Below are 21852 nucleotides of genomic sequence, written 5' to 3' on the forward strand. Positions count from 1 at the left end.
TGAATTAGAACTTCCTCCCTCAGGACTGAAAAGTTTGTTCTAAACTGCTGATCTCCTCTGCTTTTACCAAAAATATATCCTATGAATATCAGCATGGCAATATTATTTCCAGTGGATAGGATTTTTCCATTGAAAACTTAGAGATGAAGAGTGTGAGGGCCCAGATTCAGACAGCTCTGGGCCTCAGTTTTCAGAGAAACTTAGCCAATGGGAAACACATGACACATGGACTTGGATGTCAGTCAAGCTACAAGAATCTGGTCCAAGGTTTCTAATTATTGTGAATTTCTATGAAATCATTTTGTCAGCCTTTCTGTTTTGCAAGTATATCAATGACAAAATCCTGAATACTTCAGAATATTAACATAAGGAAAGAAGTACAATTTCCCACCTCATTCCCAAAACTTAAACTATATCCATCAGGGAAATACAAGAGATTACAGAAATACATATATTTAAAATTTCAGAAATAAAACTTGTCTGTCCCCTCTTTGCTTTGATCTCTTGCTAATTTTTCTTCCATTTTTTAAACTTTCTATGTATCTCCATATTGTACCATTTTCTTCTCTTTCCCAGTTTATTATTTCTCTAATTTTTGTGCACCATCAACTTCAGGATGAGAACCTATCCCCTTTTTTAATTACACATGAATAACATTGACAGAGTAATTATATTCATATTTTAATTTCTAAAATAAAGTATTTTAAAGTTAAGATTTAGGATCTGCTACAGGTTTTCTTCCTACCAAATGACAAAAGTTTGAATGATAACAGGTCAGTGAGGGATGCACACAATTAGCCTGATGATCTGACTGATATGAGAGAGAGAGAGAGAGAGAGAGAGAACAAAAGAGAATGTGTAACACCTGTGGGCCCCTGCCTGAGATGTTGGATATCTTTGTACAGTGTCCCTCGAAAAAATGAAAGAGGCTGAAAGGGTCAGGTTCAAGGCACCACTAGAATCTCAACTCATTCCTAGGCCTGCTTGTATGCCCCTCAGAAGAGAAGATACCCCAATGGGTTTTCTGTACCAGCATATATTCCCACGCAGGAGTATTGTAGTCTACTCCAAAATATAATCAGGTCAAGATCTGAATGAACATCAGTGTAGGCAGAGGAGAACAGGCAACAGCTTTGACACCCCGCTGAAACATACAATAGATAAAATCCATGATGTCATTTTCCCAGGGACTAAAGATACAGCTTTTTGATTTCTAGGAATAAATGTCCACTATGATCCATACGCATGTTTGTCTGCAGCCTGAACCACAAGTGTCCTATATGCGCATACCCAAACTTTACTATAGGTAAGGTACTTGAACAGAAAATAACAACGGTCTGGCTGTTTGCATGTATGGGTCCAGGTCCTCTCTCGTTATAATTCAGAGATTGGCCTCTGCTGGGAAACTCCTGATAGCAAAACAGTTGGTAGTCTCACATAGCTGGAAGGACTTAAAGCCACTGCCAGCACCCTGGACTGCTATGTAAACTACACTGTGCATCCAGTCCTTCTTTGTATTTTCCATTGCATTGATATTATAAGACAGCACGGGCTGCAGCAATTACCCATATTGATTATGCTACTCGGGTCTGACGTCTTACTGTATTTCATAAGCACATAAAGTATGAACAGCTATGGAAAAATACCTGCCCTGAGGTTAAGATTATTTCTGAAGCCCATCCAGTTAGCAGCTGGCTCAGATCTAACTTAGCATATAGAGTTCTATCGCTTCATTTTTTTTTTTAATCTTTTCTGAAATTTAGTATTGTTTATATAGAGGTCTTCAGGGACCTCTGTCTAGGAGACAAGATACACAAAGCATGTGGGCACTTAATTCTTACATAGGAGCTTAACTTCATATTGATTGAATAGGCAGCCTGGCACCTACAAGTTAAGCAGTTCAACAGCTCTGTAAGTCTTGTCCTAGGTCCTTTACAACTAGCAACATTTGCAGCTGAGAAAACAAAATGTGAGGTGAAGTGCAAGGTCACAGAGCAGGTCAGTATCAGACAGAAGTGAAGAAACAAGGTCCTGGATTCCCCAGCCTTTGGTCCATGTGCTGAATTACACTCCATCCCCTGCCGTAATGGTCAAAGTTCTCAGTGCTTCAACAAATGTCAAATCCTTTCTGAATCTTTCTACATTTCTGAATTCAAGGATGTAGTGAGCAATGAAATTCAATAGCTAGTCATACATGTTTTAGGGATTTCTTTTTTAAATGCATTTTTGTATTCTTAAATTTGTAAACTTTTAATTTCACATCATATCCTTTTACATCCCACACTATAAGCATGGCAAATAGGAACATTCAGTGTTTATTTCTGTTAGCATTTTGTATGTCTCAGTTTATATTTTTCTTGATACTCACTCAATCACTTCAGTCTCTTCATGTTAAAGAATTTTTTTTTTCCTTCAGATTGGCTTTATTTTTGCTTTATCTTTTTCACAGGGACCAGAACTGAGCACATTATTCAAGTACCATCGATTTATATACCACTACACATCTGTTGTAATGTTTACACTATAGTATCATTAGGTGCATTTTCAATATTATTTTCTATCCCATCTCTCAATGTAGCTTAACATTTTGTTTGCTTTTGTGTTCAGTGTTGCACACTAAAGCAGAGATTTTCACTGAGCTGTCCACAGTGACATCCAGGCATATTTCCTTAGGTTATAGTTAATTTAGAACCCAGCAATGTGTATGAGTAGCTCAAATTGTTTCTTCCAATGTGCACTACTTTTCATCTGTCAGCAATGAATCATTTGCCATTATGCTGCGTGTTAGCTCAGTGAGGTGCCTCAGAAGTCCCTCACGGTTTCTTCCAATCTCTACAAATCTAAGCAAAAGTGATCTGCTTCAGTATCCTATTCCCTCTTTTAAAAAGATTCATAAATGTATTAAATTATCTCAGCAAAATTTTTAATAGGACATTTTCAGAAACTTTTGACAGTCAAAAACCATGCTATTTCTCATTCCGATTATTATTTGCTAACAAAATTCTAACATATTAGAAAGGCAGAGTTTTCAAGCACAGAAGTCACACTTGTTTCTTGTATAGATTTAAGCTTTAAGTGTATAATTTTTATTTTGATAAAATTGTAAAACAGACAAAACTTTATTTTACTCCTATTGTTATTGAGACAAATGAAGTACTTTTAATGCTTGAACATATATTTTGCCATTGATTTCAGAAGGAATAGAATCAATAGCAGAACCAGACCTCTAGGACTAAACACAAACTTCAGCCCGTCATCCAAATGGGCCAAACAGGACTGTAGGTTTCATTCCCTGACACCTGGGGGCCGGAGGGGGAGCCCTACAGCTGACCCCCCACAGGTCCATGTCCTCCAAGCCCAGTGAGCATAGCTATATACGCTGTTTTTGCTGGTGGATTCATTTACTGCCCATCCATTTCTGCTGTCCAGATCTCCTAAGCCAGCACAACGCAGGGAGTTCTTATGCAATGAAGCTCTGCAGAATGCAGGGGCAAACATTTTTCCTCCAGCATGTCAATATTAAAGTATCCCAAATTCTTAGAAAAGGGAATAATATTTGTCCAGTTTTGCAGGCCTTTTATCGAAAAAAAAATTTTGTCTCTAAAACTTTCAGGTGAGCTTTAGACTATCATGGTGATGTTTCTGTTTCAGGAACAAAAGTAAACAGGTAAAATTCGCAAGTAATATCTTGACACATGTATTCTATTCATTAAAACAATTAAATTTACAGAGATAGGGAATATGCTCCTGAGAATCAGCTTGCTGAAGTTTAACTTGGGCTGAAGCCAAAACATTTCAGGTTTAGTACTCAGGAGTATTATTTAGAAGATAAATTGCTTGATATCAGATTTTGGGAAAGGTAGAATTACCATGAAGGCTTGTTGCACAACAATTCATTAGAGGGAACATACCCTGTATTACTTGCTCATGCTCACAGTGATAAGAAAAACCCTCCGGCTTAAGGGAACTTAATTTTAATAAAATGTTTGGAAAATGCTGTTTAGGGAAGTATTCCACTAAAGGAAAAATGAAAAATACTCTCCACTATTTTTCTGTTAGCATACTATTGTCCTAGTTCAAAAAGATTTTAAGCAATATATAGTCCTATCATAAATCTCCCACCATTAAAACTGATTGTTCCTATGAACGGGAGGGCCTTATTATTGATCTTGCACTCCTTTCAAGTGGCAAGAATGGTTCTTGAATCACTGTGTGGCAATTCCTCACAAAATATGCTCTCATAGAAAAGATTACATTCAAATAACATTGCGTTTAGGACACAGAAGCAACAGCAGCAAGTAAATATGAGCGACTTTTTTCCCCTTAGCTTAGTTGGAGCCTAAGCTTTTACAGGTACTCAGCCTACGCCCATAGAACTACACATGCAAGAGTGCATATTCACACATACACCATTTGCATGGCTGAAGGGGATTGACACCTATATAACAAAATCCTACCTCTTGTTTTTTAAGTGCAATTTTCATCATGGGTACATAAACACAACTTGTATACAATAGTGTAAGCAATCATATCAGCTTGTGCTTGTTTACAGGTAAGAGAATGGGGATATTATTCCTTGAAACTATGCTAGTGCACATGTATACCTTTTCTTAATATTGGGATGACTTGAATATATTTCATTATGTTACTCCAACCCTGCTTAGCGCACATTTTATGCTACATTTTTATCTCCATTTGCCTAATACGGATTATTCTAAAATTAATGAAAAGAAGTCAAGAGTCATATAGAAAACGATGGTGCTGTTCTTAAAGAATAAATGGTTCTCTGTAACTAGTGTTCAAATAGGCAAACTCCTGATTGCCTATTGCTGACTTGGATCTATTCTGAAAAGGGTTTTGTTTGTTTGGATTTTTTTTTTTTTTTTTTTGATGCACACCTCTTCCTGAACAAGTGAAAACATAAGGCAATGTAAATGTATGAATGGAGAGAAAACAGCCGGTGGCACTAAAAGCCTCACAGAAAAATGCAGCAGAACTTTTTATATTTAAGAAGCATTTCAACTTGCTTAGAAGGGGAAAGAATAAAAAAGCTTCCCAGCAGCGCCCCCTGTTTCTTTTATTCTGGATTCCCATTTTTCTGATTTTTATGAGCTAGATAGGGTATGTTTTAAGAGATCTCTCCCAAGAGTGGTGGGGGTTTTTTTTGTTTTGTTTTTTGTTTTTTATAAAAAAGACTGTTACTGGACAATGATACTGATCAATAAGTATGTCTTGAATACCTGCTTTACAATGACATGATTATATTTTGGAAATACAATGGGTTTTACGGACCTAAAGCTCTCCAGATGAAGGTGATGATAACAGTAAAATGTTAAGAACATGGAAAACATGGGGAAATGTTTCCAAACAGCTATCACTTAACAAAGGGATACTACTTCAGTAACATACCACTTGGTCTGACACCAGCAACTCGCAACCACTCTTATGGTTCTTTGTATTATACAGACACCATTATTACACATCTCTGCTCCTGAACTCTAGCAGTATAAGAAGAAATCTAAGTTGATAACAGCTGGAATAAATAAGTGAGAGGGAAATAAAAGTAGTAGATGATTTATATAGTTAAGTATTATTGCAGTGTATATATAAGGCAATATTCTATCTTAAAGATAATTTCATTGTAAGCAATTTCATAAATGAATAAAATTCAAACAGTACTTTTATCTTTACAGGGCTTAGGATTGCTTAGTAAACTATATTATGTCAAAGGCTGATTTTTACTTCAACTGCTGTGCCAAAACTGCTAGAGTGACATTTTTGTTTGAGGGAGAAGAATGGCAGAGGAATACTCTATTTTAATGGGCACGTTCATTTAATAACAGAAATCTGCAGATATCCTATTTCCTACCACCAAATTTTGGAAAAATGACTGCTTATCCAACAGTTCATGCAGCAGCTTGATTTCAAAGCCAGTAAAGGCTATTAAAGTAATCTAGCTAATAGCACAATAGACTTCTTGGTGCAAGCATAAATGGCCATTATATCTTCAATTCATCTTTGCTTTCCATAATCCTCTGGTAAATCACACACAAAAAACAAAACAAAACAAGAAAAAAAAACCACACACCACACACACAAACACACACACACTTCCAAAATACTGATATTGCCTAATTCACTATTAGTTAATAACCAGGAGTGCATAATGTATTTTCCTCTTCTGTTTTTTATTAAAAAAAAGAGTAATAAAGAGTTTTACTTAGTTTTGTAACAGCTTTAACATCTCATTTCAGGAACAGTCCACTTCCTTGGAAGATTGTCCAGTGTGTTTTTTTTCTTTTGAAAATTCAAATATTAACATAAAAAGTTAAAATGATATTAGCAAACCATAAAGTTAAAAGAAAATGTGTTTCCATTTAAAAACAGCATGGATAGGTTTCCCAAGTATTTGCTACATGTCTTCTCTTCTGTAACAACAAAAACTTTACCAGATACATTTAGGAACAGAGCTCCTGGGTCTGCTCAGTAACGAGTTGTTCTGGCTGTGTATATATATCCTGTACATGCTATTGAAAATGTTTAATAATGGAAGACAGTGCACTTTCGTGTAATTCATAATTAGAAGATGACTACAACTGCATTATTTAAAATCAGGCCTTTGTTATCAGCTCCAGTTTTCGACAGAAGCTGAGAATCATTTGTGAGCTGTGGCAGACCCAGACTGTTCAAAGCAATTGCTGTTCAGCATGAAAGCTGCAATGGAGGTCACCGAACAGGTCAGGAGGAAAGATAGTGTATCGATTTCACACCAGGAATAGAGGCGAAGCCAGGGCCCACTGTTGCTGCATGTGATGTATTTCACTTCAGTTTAAGGCACATTTCATTCCCATTCAAGAGGGGGTGGGGAGCAAAGGGCGAGCAGATTTCACACTGAATCATGATGTATTCTGGACTCATGTATTCCAGCAAATATCTCCTTCCTGACATTAAGTATTTCTATCGCACAGTGAATACAATGGAAATTAGGCTGCAACTAGATAGCCAAAGAGGACTTGGGAGAAGAAAAAAAACAAAAAGCAAAAAACAAACTATATAACATTTTCTATTGCCTCCTAGCTTAGCATATACAAATGTTACCCGAAAGCAAAAAACTTAAAGACCAAGTATTCTATTGAAAAATGTAGTTTGTTCCAATATTCATGTTGCTGAAGACTACTGTATACAATATTTTAATGCCTTATTAAACATCACTAGGTGACGTAAATCTAAATCAGAGATCTTCAAAATCTTTAGGACAGAAAGCCTATTCACACATATCTACTCAGCGACACAAATATACACACACAGGCATGCTCAGTGCAAAAATGCAATCTGCCTGTACATTCCTGACAAATATTTTAAATGCATCGGTATTATGTACATACAAAAAATATGCTAAACAACTGTATTTCTTTGTTTTGTTTTCAGGCAGACATTCCAAATAATCTTGAATATTCTGGCAAAGAACACTAGCAACTACCTCTACTTATTTTGTAGAGCCCTGTTCAAGATTATTCACATTTCTCACCTAGTAGAATTGGTCAGCTTTTATCCATTAAAAATAAATAAATAAATAATCAGTTCTGATGACTAAAGAATTAAACATGTAAGTAGAGAGGTGTTTCCCAAGTTACTTGGATGACAAGCTAGCCTTGTTCGATTTTCTTCCAACCCCAGGAAACTGAATTTCCAGTACTTTTGCCTGGTATTCTGTAAAAGTGTCAACTCCCAAACTGTTACGATCAGAAACAGGGTAATGGTAAAATGGTATGGTATCTTTAAGACTAAAGCACTCCTTCCCTCCCCTACCATGACTTTACATAATTTGTTCTCTTAAAAACTGCTGTTCTTTTGAAATGCTCCAAATCTGCTACTCTGCCAGTGACAATATTTTACAACTTTTCTCGATCTTTACACTGCCTCCAGAACACCAGCAAAACAGCCAGACATTGACATATTTCAGAACAAAAGATGACTGTATTTGAGACTGCACAGAGATTTCCTATTAAATTATTTATATTAGTTCACTTCCACGTCATTATTTCTTTTCAACTGTTCTAAGGCATCAGTGTCAACTTCTTGAACCCTCTCATGAAACCTTTTCTGTCATCAGGGTCTGTTTTGGAATCCTTAATTCTGCATAAGGAATCAGTTACCCAGCAAGTTTCCAATCACAAAGGGCCAGATGCTCCCCTCTGCTGCATGCTGGAGCTGGGCAGAAGGGCCCCTCGCAAAGACAGAGGAGGGCAAAAGGTGGCTGTGTGGTGTGCACGCTACTAGCCTGCCACAAATAGCTGAGGCTGCTGTGCACGAAGAGAAAAAAATTTGAAGTAGCAGCCCCAGCTAACTAACAGAAGTGAAGCCAGAGCCCAGCTACTCCATGAAGGATGATCCACATGGAAATGGCATTAACTTGCTCTGCAAAATTCCATGATCGTTACTGCTTTCAAAAAAATTCTTTAACTTCCATAATGTTGTTATAATGTCTAGTAATCTTACAACAGCCTTGAGTTAGGCTTCAGTGGATTAGCACCTGCTGACTGTGGACAAAGTCAATAACTACTAATGCTATTTGATATACAAACCCCTGCTGACACTGTGCATCACGGTTGTTATCTCTTCTGGTACGTGGAGTGTGGTTAAACTGCCTGTGACGGCTCCTCTCAGGAACACGGAAAAGCGTGGCGGGGCTCGGGACTGTTTCCCTAAGGACCACAAGTTGTAGAGTAACCAGAGGCTAAGCTCTCGCAGGACAGGACAACAAGACATACATTTTTCTAGCCTCATAGTACTGGTATCCAACAGTACTGGTGGCCAAAATAAAGTCATTTTTCCATTTACAGCTCGCCGCAGGATTGCTATTTTCTAATGGCAAGGACCTTGTCTTAATGACATCCTATTGCTAACTCTAGTCTAGGCTGTTTTAACAAGCAGTTTTAAAAACAGGGCCTGCAAGCCACCCATATGGAACAGACTGTAAATCCAAAACAGTTAAACAAAAACAACGCATAGTCATTCTACATAACGCACAGCAACTGCCTATCACACAACAGGCCCAAGTTCAACTCCAAGTCAAATGGGATGTGCAGTGGCCTCCGCCGTATGGGTCCCAGCTGCTTTGCACGCTCTCCTCCCACCTGCACACCCGCACAGTGGCTATGCTTATCTGCAACCACCAGCTGACAAAAATGGAAAGCATGTAGCATAGGATGTGCTTCCATTAGAGCTCAAGTTGAACCCAAGTCTTAGACATGGCACAAGGAATGTTCATGCCACCCCTCGTTGTGGATATTCCTTGGGCATGAAAAAAATACGTCAGATCACTCTGCGTCATAGCGGGGATTCTTTCAAAACGCCCGCAGCAGCCGCACCACCACCACCGGCCTCCTCACACTGCTCCGCGGGGAGAACGCGGGGTGGCAGCATCCGCCGCACTGTAAGCTAGAACAGCAGAAAGCTTTTCCATTCTCCAGATTTCTAGGTACTGGATTTCTTGGCCAACAAGTGACCTATGCTGTCCAAAAAAGCAGCTTGATGATTTAAAGAAATCGGAAGTTATTTTGAGTATGGCTTCTGCTTGGGTTAACAGGTGCTTGGGCTAAATTCAATTAGTTGTAAAACTGTTGCTCTGGAAAGATTTGTGCATAAAATACATGCCTCAGGGAATAATGGTGGTAAATAGATAAACTTCAGAAGTCTTTCTAGACACTCACATACTTTCTTTTTCTCTTGAATGTTTACTGAGTGTAAAAGCATCAGCCCTAGACCCTTGCAATGAAAATGATAAATGGATATATTGCTTGTGTGTTAATTAATACTAACCCCTCTCTGGTTAAAAAAAAAAAAAGGAAGAAAAACAAGAAGAAACTTAAGCCTTTATGGAGACGATATACATGCTTTTAAGCAAAGTCAGTCTGGCAGGTGGGTGTGCTCCAAGTAAACTTCATTGCCATTTACTTTCCATACAGAAGCAACAACCTGAAAAAATGAAACTCAATCAAGTGCAAAGCACTAAATTGTATCTTCTACTTGTAAGATGTTTTTACCAAAACATTCAGCCACTTCAGCAACAATCTCATCCAAACTACAATATTTGGAGTAAATGGTGTGAATAGAAACTTTGAGCTCTACACTAGGTATTTTCACAGATTGGCCTAAAACACAGTGAGCTTCCGCACAGTTCACTTAATCCGTACAGGAGGTGCAAACCTGATAGAAGTATACCCTTATGACACTGTCTCTTAATCCACAAGCCTTGTAATTTTCTTGTTCTTTTTTTACAAGGCTACCAAAAAACAATGGATCTCACTTCCAGCTTGTCTAACAGACAATTTTCTGACAATGAAACATTCCTTCCCCAACAACTAATACAAAAAGAGCAGATAAACCCCACACATACAAAAGCATAAACAGCAAATATATCTGGGACATATCCAGAGAGGTTTCTGTCATTTGAACCACATGCCCAGGTGAAAACCTCCAAAGATAAGGCATTTAAGCCTCACAAGTCTTAAGTGTTATTTTTTCCAGAAAAGGAAAAGATAAGTTTAATTATTTTAATTACCTTTTTCTGCTTTATTGGATCTGGTTTTTTCCCCCTACATTCGTCATTGCTCTAAATTAAATCATAACAAAATGGTTGAAAAAATCAACACTGAACCTCTTTCCACTTTTGAAAAATGGATTCTTACGTAAGGAACTCAAGTTCTGAAAAGACCTGTGTGGCCTGATGGTTTGTACTTTCTGTGAAGGATTACTAAGGATTATACGTAATTAGCCATAATTGCATATTATTTTTCCCAGTTTAAAAAAGGAGGACAACTGATAGGGATTTTTTCTGGTTTCTAATGACATTACATCCCCTGAATCTTAACAGTAATTTCTAATTTTGCACTAAGAAAAATGATTATGAAAAACTTCTGGGATTTCTGAGTGCAAATAGCAAGACTCAGTTCAGAACTAATATCAGAACAACTGATCTCAAAGACAGTGGCACAAAGCCTATCTGCTTGCTTAATGACAATTTAACAGAATAACCAGTTCATTTAAGAGGAAAAAGCTCATGCATTTGATGTTTTAGGAAAAGGACTGTAAGATAATGAACTTTTTTTAGTATTGTCACTTATTGCAAGCATAGAGATAACTATTAGTCCTTCCAGTTTTGAGAGAATGTACATTTTAGCACTGAGTAATTCTAGGATGAGAAAGTTGAGAACACTGGCTTTGGAAAGCTATTTCTTGTCTTCTACTTTTAGAAAAGGGATTAAAAAACAAAATGTCATTTTGGATATGTCTCGGCACAAAAAAGGCAAAGGAAAATCTGAAAAACAGCAGTACTTTTTATGTGATATTAGAGAAAACAATGCTGGTTTAACAGAAAAAAAACAGCATATCTTTCACATTTTATGTCCTAAGTAGGTTTAAGTACTGCCTATTACTTGTCAAGAATTCAACAGCAAATAGAAACTTTCCAGGTTGACGTGCTGGGGCAGAGGAAGGTCATTCTTTAAAGCATTTGCTCCCTTGAGAGGAAAACCTGGAAGGATGCTGTTTGAGCAATTTATACCAGGCACAGCAAGTCATTAGATGCTTCGGCTCCAAATCTGCCATGATCCTGATTCCACAGCCCTGTACGGTTACCATGGTGGGAACTGGTTCTAAAAGCCAAAGCCATAAAAGAAAAGTGTGTATTTTTCTCTCAATGGGCTGAGTGGTTATAAGCATCATAAATCTTTCATGCAACAGCAGAAGAGCAGAAAGGGAGTGGTAGGCAGATAAGCATCATGCATTATTGTTCAAAGTAGTAAATTTTCAAGTTTGCAGGGGAGACAAGATTGTGGAGAAAAATTAACTTATAGGTAGGAAGGCCTCCTTTCTGGTTACTGTTTTAAACAGATTTTTTGTCTGAATTCAGCTTGACTTTAAAACAAAACCAAACAACAAGAAATCCCACACTGTATGTTAGTAAGTACTATACTGCTCTTTTTAAAAAAAAATAAAAAAAAGTCTCATTAGAACAAAGAGCTCTCCATTTTCAACAGCCAAAGACAGTATAAATTTCTTAACTTCAGCCTCTGTAAAGACTAAAATCTCAGCACTTCCTGAAAACCCAAGCATGCAGGAGCAGCACATGAACTTGCAGCTAGTTTTTTTCTCTTCAAGAAAAAAAGACAAAAGGATGCAACAAGACTGATGTCTAACTTTCAGATACATAACAAATAATACATCATGCAAATGTGCTTACACAGAAAATGACCTTATTTCACTTATGTGGGCACAATTTCTAGTCAAAAAACAGACCTGCCTGACTGAAGAGGAACAGTAATGAGCCTATCAAGTGCATAGTCCTGGTAGGCATGTAGCATGCGATAACACTACCTAATAGTTGCTTTTATTTTCACAGTAGATTAGAAATGAAGATATCAAAGCCAGAAGACAAGTACTGAAGCCAACAAGAACAGCACACAGGCTAGTCCCTCTCCTCCTCCTTGCAAGGCCGCAATGGTCTGCGGGGACACGCACTCCCCTTCTCTCGAGCCTTGAGGACAGGCCTGTCACTCCAACATCTCATCCCGGGCAGGCTGCTTTTCACTGAATCACAGACTGCTTTGCTGGCCTGTTCAGTCCTCCCTATGCCTCTGAGATGTGCAAAGGGGCAGTTAATCCTTAAGGCTGTGGTCAAATTTATTCTGCCCATACTTGCTGAATGCAGCTGGGCGCATGTAGGTTTGGTACATGTCCAAAAAAGAGAAGGTTAAGGAGTATAATGATTTTTTTTTTCTTAAACTCTCTCAAACATCATTACAGAATCTTAATATCTATATATAAGCACAATATAAATGACTTAATACTTTATGGTCTTCTCAAAACACAGGTGTTCTTGAAACATCTGAATTTTCTTCCTCTAGCTTAGGGGGCTATATGAACCTATTTGATGTATTCAAAGGACATGCTGCATTTCTTGTAAACTGATGTATTCCCATTCTTGTGTATTTTTGACACAAGGAAATATGTCAAGCTAAAACTCTATAGGGAAAAAAAATCCCTTAAAAAGATAAAAATTAAATCATCAGGCTCACTAATGCAAACAAGAGCGTGTGTGTGAGGCAGGGGGGAGGATACACACACAATCAAGTACATCGCCTTCACAGACAACAGTATGTGGAGGGCTCAGCTACTGTCCTCAATAAGCTACAGCATGTCCCAAAAGTTCATACTCTGCATAAAGGATGCTGCTGAGCACTATCCTGTTAGTTTTGACTAATACGTACTAGGAAAGAGATATTCTACTGTATTTTAAAAGAGGATGCAAAGCATTCCCCAGTTTTACTGCTTCTTGATTATCTTCAGCAATATTGAAGGAAGCAGCAGAATGTTTCTATATTCTACATTTACCTATCTCTACGCTACAACTTCAAACAGGAAAGGAAAAAAATATCATCCCTAGAAAGCATAATTTTCACTTAAATCAAATATCAACTCTATCTATGTATATATCTGTATGTGCTTCCTACATGTAGGAAAGCATGAACACTTCTGTTCAGATGAAGATTATCTTTTGAGAGATCTTAAAATATATGCAACAAGTTTAAACTTTAGGAAACACATAGAGGAGAGCAAACTATCCTGATAAAAAGTGAGATTCCAACCTACAAATAAGCATTAAGACTTTGTTATTACATTTTCTGAGAGAAAACTGCCTTTTTAAAAGCTGCTGCATTTTTACAGCCATATTCTTGATCTGTAGCCATGGTCAAAGTTCCACTGAAACCAATGGCACAGCATATGCATTAAAGGAGGATCCACAACAAAGTCATCATTTTGTTAAAATTTACACCACAGTTCAAACAACACATTCAGAACTTCTTATTTCAAAAAACCTGGGAACTCACAAGCTCATAATGAACTTATCTGCAACTTCTCCACAAATCAGAGCAAAGTAAATATGCGTGTTTCTTTAATCTTTCTCCTAAGCAAATCCACAGGCATAAAATAAGGATAGAAATCTGTTTCGCTCTCGTGTACTTGTTATGGGGTGTCTACATATCTACTAGCAGTATATATGCATACACATGCATGCACATTTAAAGCACTATTAGAAGACTGCCTTTCCAGTATGTATTAGCAGCTGCTTGCATATGTGTAACTTCTTGTCCAGAGTGACAGCTGTATTTTCGCCTGTTTTGACATTGAGTCTGATCTGGGTGAATAGCTCATATCCATTAAAGTGCTATTACAACACTGAATGACTGCCAGAATACTTCCTGATCAATTTTAAAAGCCAGCTAGCTGTCATCATCTAATCGCAACAGCAGAAAACAAATCTTTGGGGAATAAAACAAGATTTTAAAACATTTTTTAAAAGCAGGGTATTAAGTCTAAAACCTCCAAACTATTTAAATAAGAATCACAAGCTGCAGCAGTATCTAGGTAAAAATTTCTGCACTTTGAAAGCCCATATACTTGTTACTGACAAGCATTCGAACAGTCTCTAAATCTACCATTTCAACAATCTCTAGAGTTTGAACTCTTGCCATTACATAACTTAATAAAGCAGCACTGAAAACAATCACCACAGAGTGTGATTGTGCTCACCATTAAATTTAGTTCTATAAAATTTAAGACTGAATTCAATCATCCTTCTGTCTTTGGTTGAATGGCTGAAACCCAATGTGCAGGTTCAACTCCTTACTCCTGAATAGCTTTACAATATGCATATTTTTAAGCTGCAGTACAAACACCATTTCAGACTTTCATTTATCAAGTATATTTGAAAGGCTATATAACTCACAAAGACAGTTAAGACCACTTGAAGAGTAGACACAGTTGGCACAAGGCTGGCACAGCTTTTAGGGGGCCCTACAGCAATGCTGTAAATATAATACAGCACATTGTAAGAACCAAAAAAATGGATTATAAAAAAAGATATGTTCTATATGAAAGATGTCTAGCAAGTCAACCATGCAATGCCGACATGCATGCACTATGACTAGTCAACATATAGATGACTCTCTCATTTCTCCCCACTGCACTATTTTCAGACCTCTGTTCAGCTCACTGATTTGCCATGCAGTCAGTCTGTTTTGATCAGTGAAAGAGAAAACACTGACCATCTGACTGAGATATTGCTGCACCAAAATATACTCATGAAACCAACTCTAAAAAGTGGATCAACCAGCTACTCCACAAACACCCATAATTTGGCTCTCAAACTACTTTATGCACTTGCAATTGGAAATATACTGTGAATGAAAAGTTCTCTGAAGAGTGTCTCTATATCTAACCTGGAGCTGAAATAATATAAAATTAAAAAAAAAAAAAAAAGCAATCACTTAAGCTGAGCTGGCGTAGACTATTCTTATGCCAAGTAAGACAGTCAACACGCAGAATTGCATTGAAATAATTGAATAGCAACCAGTTCAGCTACTTTAGTTCCAGTTCCCACATAAATGAGCTCTATGTTTATGAAGCTACAAAACTTAAGTTAATTAGAAGGAAAGTCTGTATTACTGCCTGCCAAAAATAATGCTATTTGACAGTTTACAATAGAATAATCATTAAGAAACCTTGAAAGTGTTATCCTAGTTACAGTGTTCATGACATGTAACCTCTCTGTAGGTAAAATGAGAAAGCAGAAGATTAAAAAGGGTTCTACAAATACAAGTACAATATATTTTATAGAAAAAGTGATAATTCAGACCTGAAAATAAATGCCAAAGTAGTTTGTGTAGAATGCATGTCATAAGGCATTAGCAGATTCACAGCATGCCAAAAAGCCTGCAAACTGTGAATGAAGGCACTTTAATAGTGTCACTGCTGGATTTAAGGGATAACAAATACATTTTCAGAAGAGCCAGAGCAATGACAGATCTATAATTTAAAAAAGGAATCCCCACACCTACCCCACCCCAGACCTTGGCTCAACCCAAGCCAACAGGAGAGAATTAACAAAGTAAAGAGTTTCAAATTCATAGAAATGGAGTTTCTTCACTCCAGGTCACAAAATGCTATAGGTTATTTAGCGATAACTATAGACTTAACTGTATGTATACTGGGATGCAGTATACAGGTGTAAGAAGAAAAACAAGACACTCAATAGCTGATTTGGCCAGTTAATTTATATATCTAGGGATCATTGTTTTGTGTACATGTGAACAATTTAATGGTTTCCACAATCAATTTTTTTTAACTTCATTTTGTATGTTGTAAGCATTTAGTAGTAAAACTAATTTGTGTCTATTCATTAAGTCTGGCAGAATGCATTCTAATATGAAGTACTGACTGGCATCACGACAGCTTCATTACAATGTCTGACTGTACTTTCCTATTGTGGTTTATACATTTAGTAGAGATGAAACAATTCTAAGTGGGTCCTCTGACTCCCTCCACAAAACTAATAACCTAAAAGTTGTAGGGTGACATCCTTCTATGCCAAGTGTCTAGAAAGACATTGATGTTAATGTTTAAAAAAAACCACGAAGATTACATACTATCAATACATATTATATTAAAAGATAACTAGCTTATCTATATATTACACCAGTTATAAGTCTATTATATTTAATAAAATATAGCATTAAAATTTAGCTTTGATTTGGAGGATGTGTTTATTAATTGTTGGTGATTCTAGATAATGACACCAGTGACAAGTAGTGGTTGCATTAATAACTACAATGAAATGCAGTTATTACTGGGAATCTGTATATTTGCAAAAGGAGTCTGAAGAGCTAACATGTACAGTTTTCCACAAAATACTATGTACAGAAATATACAGTCTTGCAACTTGACATCACTAATGCTGCCTATAAAAAAGGCTATTACATTTCCATACTTAAAGTGCTCTTGAACATCTTATTTTGTTGTCCACAAGCATTTTTGCAGATACCTTTTTATATTGCCAAAAAGGACATGAATTTTCTGTCAATTGGATCTAATGCTAGAAGAGAAATCAAAAGTCAATTAAGATGAAGAAAACAGATCCCCTTGCTCACAGCAAGCCAAGCCACTACCAGCCAACACAGTCCAACTTTGCAAGAGAAATAAGACCTGGAACTCAGCATGAACTAGCTAACTCAGCAGCTAGTAGGAGTTATCTATTCACTATTTAGGAAGGAAGGGCATGGACACATCACAGTGAATATCCCACTCCCACATTGGCAGGTTCTTTGGAAGAGATTGGCACATTGCCACGAGGTTTAATCTCAGCTGGAATACACACCAGGAGGAACAGCATTACAAAAGACCAGAACAGGAAGGAGGTACAGCAGGAGTCTGCAAGTCTGTTTTTCTTTGATATTTGTAGAGAAGTAGGTGACCAATTAAGAGACACCTGAGTCACACACAAATGACTTTTCTTTAAAGCAAGCATCATCCAGCGGATAGTGATGGACATTTGGCTCATGATGCTAAAACCTATCATGATACAACTAAGTATTAGGATACTATTAAACTGATTTTAGAAGTATGATAGAGGACATGAGCAGCCATCTGCCATAAGTGACTACTGTATTAAAGGTACATAACAGTTATTGGAAAAGCCATCTAAATGACTGGTTTAGCAATTGCATTGTTAGGAAAGCTTCATAATGTGATGACCACACTGCTGTCAAAAGTATTGATTATGCACATATAACATACAATACAGCTGGTATACTGTTAGCAATGACAGTATGGAGGACTTTCTCTGCTTTCCTTACACAGTGATACAAGAGGACTTGCACATTACATTGAAACCTCACACCAAAAGAAAGGAAGAGAAGCATATGCAATTCTGCAACAGTTTGGCTAACAGTCATTGAAAATATCATGCCAAGCTTAGTATTTTTTTTTCCTCCCTAAAGAGATGGGCTTGTCAGTGTTCACGATGGACATAACTGTACCTTGGACTGCTAGTAAATTCACCAGCACCAAAAGCTCTCCCAGATGTGCAGCTGCTTTCTGCAACACACAGATACTTCTTAGCCTTTAAGCAATATGAAAACAAACCACCAAACAGAAAGAATAGATGTCAAATGATAACTTACTGGGCTGGGAGTGGAAAATGAATAAGTAATCAAATAAATAATTAAATAAATAGAAGTCAGTGGAGATTCAGGGGACTGCACAGGCTAGCAGGGGTCCTTCACCCTTCATCAACTTCCAACTGCAATCTGATCTTACTGAAACACTCATCTATACAGGACCCATGCCTGGGGGACTTCATGACAGAGGTGCAGAGCACAATAACTTGGCCCCCACTTCCTTCCTCCCTCCCCATCTCTCACTCCTTGGCATACTGAATCTTTGTCCTCAGTATTATCTACTGCCAGAATTCCTTCCTCCCCCTAGGCTGAAATAAAGGCCCACCTTGCTCTCCATTGCTTCTTTACTCATTTCCCAGAGAGGGCATTGCTTCAGCTAAGGGTGAGACCTGGTAGGACAGAGACACAACTGGGCTGATGGAATCCACATGCACAATTGAGACAGGCACAGGAAAACAAAATTGGTGTCACAAATATTACAGATATCGCAGTAGTATCACATGATTTTAGTACTGTTTGGCATCATGTACTTTTAGAACAATGCCATTACTGTGGTAGTAACATAGTAACTTATCTCTAACATTACACAGGAAAAATCACCACTCTTTCCTATTTTGTTAACAGGGATGATGTAAAAGCTGGCCACACCATTTCACTTCACATTTATGATTAAGTATCATTCACGTGAGACTTTTCTTTGGGATTTATTCTATAGTGTGTGATCCATTAAAGGGACAACAAGTATAAAATCATTAAAGACTTCATGTATGTTTTTGTTCTTCTGTACAGAACTTGAAAGGGTTTTTTTAATTATTCTTATAGCTTTTTTTTACAGCAAGAAAGATTTTCCATTATACCAAAATGGGCCAACATCATTCCCCATATGAGTCCTCTCATTAAAAATGCCTTAAACAACTCACCTGTCACTCTAAATGCATAAAAATTGATCAGGTCTCAGAGAGCATTGTTCTAATACATTAGGAAAGATGATATGATTGTTAACAGCTGGCAACACTAATATGCCCAACAGCACAAGCCAGCAAAACACTCCACTAGAAATCTGAAAAAGTATAGCTAACTTAAAATTAGACTGTAATCTAGAACAAGATACATAAGAAAAGATATGGAGTTCAGGTTGCAGTTTGCAAAGAGAGATACACGTTCCAAAAGGGATGTCAGAGGTCATCTTCAAATTTAATAGCAATGCTAACATTGTGTCTCAGTTCCCAAAAAGATGGTTTTGGCCTTACAATATTTATTTCTGAAGCCTCCAGAATACTTTGTGTCAAAGATGGTCTATAGCTTTGATGTATACAAGATTTGCTCTGGCCTAGTGGACACCCTGGAAGCTGACAGCCCTGGAGATGGGAGTTTTGGGGTGCAGGCACACGGGCTGCATACATGGAAGAGGCAAAATAAGAGTTTGTGTTAGGATGTGCATACTTCTGTATATGAGCTGATGTCTGCAGCTCTAAAGCTCACTTCTGTCAATCAAAAGCTCTAACAAACAGTTACACCTGACAACTCAGGCTCAGATCTGTGCCCAATACTTTGTAGACTGGACTACCACGAGCCATTGCTATCTGAACTACCATCTCCTAAATATGCTATGTTACTTACCTCATGAATATTGTAAGATATGATTATATGAATGTAACATTTCAACAATAATAGAGTTATGAGACCACCCTACACATGGGCTTAAAATTTACCAAAATAATTCAGTTTGCTGGGAATACAAGCCTATGAGGAACAGAGACTTACATCACAGTTAACAACTTTTTAGACCAAATGATAACACTAGTGCATCGTCTATTCCATATATGCATTTCCACCAAGCTATACATTACAAATACATGTAAAATGTTAGCTAAATTGAAAGCAAAACAGGTTATAAAATCTCAGATTTGTCTGTGCAACTTTTTGCTCCCTGACACATCCTATTGCACAGAATAAAGCACAACTTACAGCATAATATTTACATGGGAATTAAAGTTGAATGTTATCACAGAACAAGATATAAGGAGGTGGTCGTGGTCTAGCCTCTCTCTGCACCAAAGGAAGTGGGTTTTTTCCTCCCAGTAACTGGAAGTTTTTAAAGAGTCCGGTAAATGAAATCCAACATTTCTAGATCTATATGGCTGGAGTTACCAACCTCTCTTTCTGTCCCAAATCTAATTAAAATTTGTATGCTGTTCACATTCCTCATGCTGGCCATCCAGTCTTTATATCAAATATTTAATTTCCCCTCTGTCTTGAGCATTTAAGGTATTTGCATGGGCACTTCAAAAAGCCTATCAAGCAACATAAGTGTTAGTAACTCAGGCCCCACAGTCTTTAACTTAACAGCCTTTAGAAAAAAATATTCAATAGCAGATAACTCCTATTTCAGCACCAAAAAAAAAAGATCTAAATGTCTCTGGATTTCACCTGTTTTTCAATAAGTGTTCATAGAAACAGCCCCTTACATGATTTACATAAGGCTTCTGACAAGCACATAACCTTGCACCTTCAAGCACATAACATGCAAAACGATTTAATAGAATTCTAAAATCTAGATGCAGTGGTAACTTGCCAACACTTCAGAGCTCCTTTTATCAAGTCAGGTGTGGGCGAGCTTGTTGTTCCAACACGCCAAAGACACCAGCAGAGAGGATGACTAGGAGTGTATCAAGCAGGGAGTGTGTATTGACTCTTAAGAACAGCAATACTTCTAAAGCACATCGTAAGCAGAGCCAAGGAAAGCCCCAGTCCTCACAGCTCTCTGAACCTTGATACCCCAACAGAACAGCTTACCACAGTAAGCATAGAAGAAAACAGGCACTGAATTCAAAACTCCCTGTTCTAAGTAATCAAAGCTGGATGCATAAATCCTTTGCAAAGTGCCCAAAACAATCCCTTCAACAATGTTCCTTTAACTATCACACACTATCATTTCTGAGTTAGAAATGTTTGAGCTTATTAGAAGCTCTTCCACTGGCCATTATAAAAATAGAACTTAGTTTGAATGACCTTATTCAAAAATAAATAAGTAAAAACATACTGAGTCATCTAGGCATGAAATGAGCATCCTTGCTGTAAATAAACGCAGTTTTGTATTTAAAGCACTATAGTTTTGCATGAACCTGTTTATTCTGAGAAAAATCTATCTTTTGGGTACACAGCAGGTGACACTTTCTTAGATGTCTCTAAACTATTACACTTTTTAATAACTGACATTCACTGTCAGTGCAGATAAATGCATACTGAGGCTCAGTGGCACACACTTCCTGTCTAGGCAATACACAGATGAATGATATTTGCAATAATAAACAAACAAAATTATGAAAGGATTAATATACTATTCATAATAAAAACAGCATGTTAACTCTGCACACTCACAGCTTCAGACTGGATTGTTTTTCAGATATCGTTTCTTTTTAACTAATTCTTTAACAAAACCAAAATGTGTATCTGTCAGCTCTAAACAATCTTTTACAAAACTGAACTAAAAGTGGAGCTAGACCAATGCTTACAAAAGAAGTGTTGCTTATTACATTTGTTGCACTCCAAATAAATATTGATTTCAATCTCAGAATGCTATGAAAGGGCTTGCATCAATTACACAGTACATCACAGTCATGATGCAAGTTGCCTAATTCCAGTGATGCACACAGCAAATCAATCATTCACATCCATACACCTTGGTGAGACAGAGCCACCACTACTTACCTTTATCTGAACTTTTAAATACTGCATTCATTTGGAGTGGCATTATAAAGAAAAAGGTTTACAATGGAAAAAAATGTCAACTAATCTGCCAAAAAACCTGTAGTAATTATAATTACCTCTA

General features: G+C 37.2%; 1 protein-coding gene across 4 annotated transcripts in view; it reads right to left on the reverse strand.

Annotated features, from left to right (window-relative positions):
- Nucleotides 1-21852, reverse strand: part of NPAS3 (neuronal PAS domain protein 3) — a 631291-nt gene that overhangs the window by 551254 nt on the left and 58185 nt on the right. The window lies entirely within an intron of this gene.

This window comes from Dromaius novaehollandiae, chromosome 5 (genome assembly GCF_036370855.1).
Source record: "Dromaius novaehollandiae isolate bDroNov1 chromosome 5, bDroNov1.hap1, whole genome shotgun sequence".
Classification (NCBI taxonomy): domain Eukaryota; kingdom Metazoa; phylum Chordata; class Aves; order Casuariiformes; family Dromaiidae; genus Dromaius; species Dromaius novaehollandiae.